At 40.4% G+C, this 6,793-nt stretch overlaps 1 protein-coding gene across 1 annotated transcript in view; it reads right to left on the reverse strand.

The window, feature by feature from the left end:
• Window positions 1-6,375, reverse strand: part of LRRC2 (leucine rich repeat containing 2) — a 64,073-nt gene extending 57,698 nt beyond the window's left edge. Inside the window, exon 1 of the mRNA XM_008928501.2 lies at window positions 6,273-6,375. The gene's annotated coding sequence lies outside the window, so the exon portion shown is untranslated. The remainder of the gene's footprint in view (window positions 1-6,272) is intronic.
• Window positions 6,376-6,793: the final 418 nt, after the last annotated feature.

Genomic DNA, 6,793 nt, shown 5'->3' on the forward strand with positions numbered 1-6,793 from the left:
AAGAAGAGAGTGAATTAAAAATCCCTTCGAACAGCACGGCCTTTGCGACATCATCTCTTCCTCAGCCAGGAGCCTGTGTCATAGAATCATAGAATCATAGAATCATAGAATCAGTTGGGTTGGAAGAGACCCTTTGGCATCTGCAACTTTGTCCGGTTTTCATCAATAAGGAGCTCATAGGAATCTTTATAAGCAGAATTTTCCCTCTATACATTCTAAACCACAAATAGATCTTTCTCTCCCCAGGGGTGGCACTTTCAGTCCAAGATGCTACAACCAGCAGGATTTTCTCAATTTCAACATTCCAGAGTTCTGTGCCTTCACTGGAGCACCTCTCCTACCAAGCAACCCTCTCAGACTTGTCCCACTGCGGGCCCCCTCTCAACACTGAGACCCTTCTCCTTACCAAGTGGGTCTAATTTCTGGTTTCAGAAAGAATAAAACATCTTTCCTTAACAGTGTTGCAGAAACTTTATTCATTTAACTGGATATATAGATAGGCCTATTAAAATCAAACACAGTCCTCACGTGTATAAGGATAATGACACTCTGAAACATTTGGAGGATTAAGTGGCAAAAACCCCAAAATCTTAGTGATGATACTCATCATGTGTTTTATTTAAATGATATAACATTAATGCTAAGTGTTATTGCTAGTAAAAGCATCTGCCTAAGTATCTGCATGGATTATTTTTATTTTATCATTTATTTTAACACCTATTTTATTTTATCATATAAATTCACCTGAAGGTATGTAGACTGTTCTCCAGCATCTACCTCAGACTTTCTTTTTTAAATAGCAGTAGTACTCAGGAGGCCTATAACCAGAATCTTTTCAGAAAGTTGAAAACAGAATGGAAAAGATATCTGCCTTGTGACGTCTACAATCTTTTTTATTTTTCATTTACTGTTTTTCATGCTGTTGCTACAAACATATGCATGCTTCAGATGTCGACCCACCACTTAATTCATGTTTGTAATTAACTTAAACTAGAGTAACACCTGCACACTGAGATGTTTCAGTGTGTTGTGGGGTGGTGGGGAATCATTTTGACAAAAATATTGTCTTCTAAGTTGTGCTATTTTATGTGCTCATTATGAACCAGAGAGTGATCAGGTCCTGGAGAACAAACACCACCAAGGTGAAGCTTTCAACTGCCACATTTTGGCTGTACATTTTTGAACACCCCATGTCTGGGAGCGATTTTACTTTTTAGGAGGTAAATCAGGAATGGAATTGGCTCTGAAAATGACCACCAAACTAACCCCTTCCTTCATTCTCTGAAGAATCAGACCTAAATCACCGCAAAAAGAGACCCTCAAGAGGCTGGGGGGAGAGGGGATGACGACACCAACACAAATCCAAGAGACTGAGCTTAAATTTTTGGCTCATCACATAAGAGTTTGAAAACCACACACCAAAATCTCCACTCCAGGGTGAAACCTGTTTCCACCTTGTAGAGCTAAATACACAGATGAGATACAAAACTAAGAAAAAAAGAAAAATCAAACTTCCACAAGGAATAATCTCCATGCAGTGAATCACAGCACCACAGCCTACACAAGTCACTTGCTTTTCTCCAAGAGTCACCGGGAGGCTGCTCTGGAGTAAGGAAATTAACTGTTCACCATGTTATGTTCACAGATACCCATTAAAATATAGTTGAAAAACTGAGTAAATAACCCTACATGACACTTTCTGATACCAAATATACACAATTCTTTGTTTTACACAGAGATATTTAATTTATACATAAAATAAATTCTCCAGTAAAACTGGAGAGATTTAATGTGCTGTGCCTTTAATGCCCTTGCTCCGTTCAATACTGAACCTCCAATCCTTGTTTACAGTCCTGCCACAGGCCAGCCAGATGCTTCTACAGCCATCCTTGATGGCAGCCAGCGATCCCCAAACATCTTGGATTTCTTACCACTTGACCTCTGAACCCTGAGCAGGCACTTGGCAACTTTTTTTTTTTCTTTTCCTCCTGGGCTTAGTATAAAGGGAAGAAATGGTGACCTGCAGGACCTTTGGAGGTGTACCCAACCTGGGATGCAGAGGACTCAGGCGACTGGGTTCCAAACAAACTGCTGACGAGTACATTAGCTAAAAGCAGCCCTGAATTTTGGACAGAAGGCCTTCCAGAGAGCAAAAGTGCTTTTGACATCAGCAGCTTGGTAGAAAGAACAGTTTGAGGCCTTTCTGCATTCATCACAGCACCTGAGAGACATCACTGTGTAGATGTACTGAAGAGCATAGTAGAGAAAGAAAAAAAAAAAGGACAAACAACGTCTTCTTTGGACAGAAAAGTAGCAGAGCACAGGAGAAGATTCACATTCTTAGATGTGCTGACTCTGTGGCCTACCAGGATTAACTCTACCAACTCTTCTACGGCTTCCCCCTGTTCACCAACATTATCTGTCTTGTCTGCAGCGGGTTGAATACAGCCGGTCATAAACCAAAATTACATTGGCTTTATTATGCTACACCTCAACCTCCTCTGAACACAGGTGTTAATGCTGGCCAACTTCTCTGTGCACAGTGTATTCTGTAGAACAAGATCTGTGTCTTCTCTTGAGTCTGGAAAGACTCCAGCATAGCTTTGATACTACAGGTACAGCCAATATTAGTCCCTGTTACCAGCCCTCCTGATTTCATGTGGTGCCTGGTTGCCCTCGATAACAGTACTGTGTATACTTTCCTTTGCTCTTTTACAGGAGTCACTAAATTATTAATGGCTTGGTTTCTTCCATTTGCTTAACAGCCTGGTTCATTTGGGCCCTTTTTCTTTCAGATAATCACCGTGGGAGATCTGCTGCAATCTAATGAATATTACCGGCAGGATTACATAAGGGAAAATGTGAGTGAAATATTTCCTACCAATCCTGCAAATAATTTCTTAGGAAATAAGCTCACTCACACTGCAGTTCAGAATGATCAAGTCATTTATCTCTCTTTAAATAATTCAAGGGAAACCAGACATTTGGGTAGCGACCGAACACATTTTTTGTGTTATCAAGATTAAATTACAGAAACGTGCTGTGACTGAAAGAGCAACAGAGATTGTGACAGTGTTCATCATATCCCAGTATATTGTGCTAACTGTGCACAGCTTGTAAGTGAGGTGGAGCTTCCCTGTGCCACTTGGGGAGTAGGAGAGGCCTCCAAAATTGGAAGCTGTTCTTCCCTGCCTAGCCTTGCTACCAGTAACAGCCTCTTACTGCTCTACACCAGCAGGGAATTATACTCCCTGCTAATTTGGGTGGTTTCTCTGTCACTAAGCTTGCCAAAAGTGCAGATTTGACAGTTAAGAGTTTCAGGTCAGGGATCCAAGACAGACTGCCCTTCAGATCACATCTGCAGGCACGTGTGTGATGGCTGGGTCCTGGGGAACACGTGGCACGTGGGTCCTGGGGAACAGGGTAGTGCCAGGGATGACAGTGGCACTCCTCCAAAGGCCTGGTTCCACAGAGATCTAGCTATTGTAGCTACACCATGGAATAAATAGAAGAAGAAAGGGACAAGCTGCTCCAGGGTTGGAGAAAGCAGTGCTGACACCTGGACGTGAGCCCAGATGTTTGGGGAGTTTGAAACGTTCCCTTTTGCTCTCTCAAGAGCACAGTCTCATCCAGCTGGCTCCCAGATAAACAAACACAGACAGGCAGTGACACTCTCAAGCTATTAATTAGTCCAACCTTCACTGAAGTTAATTTCAGAAATTAATGTCTTTGCATATCATGGAGCTTAATCCTGAATGCTCTGATGAATCAAGATCTTTTTTAGTTTTCTGACTTAAGAGGAGTTTAAGACCAGAACATGACATTAACCTCTGTCATACACAAATAGATAACATTTGCATAGTTTACACAAAACAAATAAGAGCAAATATGTCTTTTCTAGACCTAGTCCTTATGCTTCAGGTAGAAATAACTTTGAACACCATAAAATTAAAAAGAGACAGGCAAGGGCTAAGCTTGGTTTCCACACATTTTTGTGTGCATATTTCTCTCTCCAGTGCTGCAGCACAATGTTTTACTGACAGTTTTCATTAATCAGTTCCTATTCCAGATGTAAATTAACCAGTCTCACAAACAAGATTCCTCTCTAGCACTGCACTCTTCACATTTTGATTTTTAGACAATTTTTCTCAGGGCTATTCATTAATTAGGTCTTTAATTATGGATTAATTAGTAGCTGATTTACAATATTCCTCACACTTCCTCAACTCTTGTAGCAGTAATATGTTTGCCATCAAGCATGATAGATGTTACATATGCAAGGGGATTTATTACAGTTGTATTCTCCTAGTACTTCAGTGAGCTACTAATTATTCTTCCACTGACAGTGAAGGTAATGAAACACTGGATTGATGTCTGTGACATAAATGCATTCTTTTTTTTTTTCCACTGGGTATTGCTGAAGAGAGGTCTAATTCTCTTAAGATTGAGAGAAAAACTATTTATTTCAAATGGGCATGTATTTTAAAGCTGTTTCTTGTCAAAAGAAAAACAGTAAGCTCGAAAGTATTACATATTTCTTAAGGTGCTGATTGCATGAGTGTAGCTGTAGTCAGAAGGTCTAAACAATTGTCTTAGGTAGTACACAGCAGGGTCCTGGGAAATGCAGACCATGTGCTAAGTCCTGATTAGAGAGACTCCACTGGACTGCTCATGCACAGACCCATGGCAAATAAATTTTCACCCATTGCCACTGAACAAAACATGAAGACTTTGATACATAATTAGATTATATTAACTAAGCATAACACTACAGTTTCAGGTTTCTCAAACCTGTTCTTGCCCTTCAGTTTTTTAACACATCTCATTGACTTTTCTTATTTTTATTTTTGATATTTTATTATTTATTATTATTATTTTTATTATTGATATTTTTATTATCCTTTACGTAAGGATACTGAATCATCCCCAGAAAGCAATATTACTACTACTACCTTTTATGTCCCTTCAGAGGGTCCAGTTTCTGAAGTTATCTATGTACATGACAGCATCAAAATTTTAGGCTCCCAATTAGTCCTAATTGTGACTAATCAAAGACCCTCAAAATTTTGATCATTTCCTTCTGCTCCCAGAGGGCAACTTTCCATGCATTGCTCTAAGAATCCAACCCAGTCATCTGCCTCTAGTGCAGAAGGAGAGAAAAACCTATGTCTGACCTGTAGCAGTCCTGTTTCCAGTGTTAGACACAAGATCATTAATTGTATACAGAGTGAAATGCTCGTAGACAGTTCCCAAGCTGTTAAATTCCGTGATTTAAGATATGGCAGTTAATTCAGGTAAGCAAGAGACAGTGTTGATTTCAGCTGCTCCAGCAGCCAAGCTACTTTAGCTCAAGTGGTCCAAACCCCACCACAAAGTCATGTATTTTATCAGCTCTCTTCTCTCACCACATCTGTGTCTTTACTCTTTCCCACAAAACCTTCTCATGCCTACGGACAGGAGACACAGATGGCATGGATGGACAGCTGGACATCCTCCTTTGGAATAATTCTCCACCTTCACCTTCTGCCTTAGAAGAGCAAAGTGAGTGAAACTCTTTGATAGGATCTACCTCTTTGGTTAGTAAACATTAGCATCCACCCCTGACCCTTGAAATGGTGCTCAGTTAGCTGCTGTTGGGAGGAAAAGCAATGGTCAGCCCTTTTTAGCCTACAGAAAGTAACATGTCAGTGACAGCACATAAATACTTATGGTAGCAACAACAACAACAACACTAATGACAATATTTGACTTTAAATGATAGGCTTTGTTCACAAAAGATTTAGCAGGTTATATATCTCCTATGCCAGTTAGATTAGCTGTAAGTAGCCTACAGAAACTGAAGTTCTGTTGCTCTCTTTAAATTCCACTGTAAATTTTGACAGACAGCAAAGATAAATGGCCAACCTCTCCAACTATTTTTTTTATTGAAAATCATTCTCACACCAGCATATGCCCTTGAGATGTAACAGCAAGGGTTTATTATACTGAGTCACAGAGCGAGTCTTGAAAGTTTTTCTAAATTATAAAGTTTGGATTTGTCACAAGCATAAATCTACTTAGAGGAGCTGTGTATGGGGTGAATCTTAGTCTCTTTAAAGGTATCCACCAAATATACTATATACTACTGGAGCTCCATGCTCCAGTTATTTTTCCCATACTATTAGCATGCAAAAATCCACAGCTCAGAAGCAGCAACAAAGACATGACAGCTACTTTCCCTGCCATTTTTGCACATCTGAAGAAACACAATAATCAGCAAAACTGTCACTCACCTACTACTAAAGAACACGAGTGTCCAGAGCTCCTGGGGGTGCTCTGTGGTTATTCAATTTGGGACTCTGAGGTTGTTTATAGCAGTAGCACAGCTCGTGGCCAGCCAGACCTGTTTGAGCCCAGCAGCGTGACTGGCCTTCCAGATGTACTAATATTCTATATTTGTACAGTGATAACATGATCTGTGGTCTTACAGCAGAGGCACGGGCAGGATAAAGTGTCTGCACTGCAGTGACTCGACACCGGATGAGAAACAACAGCACCAGGACAGCAGCTCATTTGCTCCAAGGAAAGTGTGACAGAGCTAATGTTCCTCATGCTTGTGTATTTTCTTTGGAAAAGGGGCAAGGAGAATAAGAAAAAAGATACATCTATAGTGTGCATTCCTCTGGTACAGACTAGGTCTTCATTCCCATGTCCATACAGTTCCAAGATAAACATGCAGACAGTCCCCATGAGTGATTGACCCAGAGAAAGAACTGAAGTGTTTCTAGTGAAGAGTTTGGGTCTGACGTTTTCA

Source organism: Manacus vitellinus, unplaced genomic scaffold (assembly GCF_001715985.3).
Source record: "Manacus vitellinus isolate BGI_N305 unplaced genomic scaffold, ASM171598v3 scaffold_9_pilon, whole genome shotgun sequence".
NCBI classification, from domain to species: domain Eukaryota; kingdom Metazoa; phylum Chordata; class Aves; order Passeriformes; family Pipridae; genus Manacus; species Manacus vitellinus.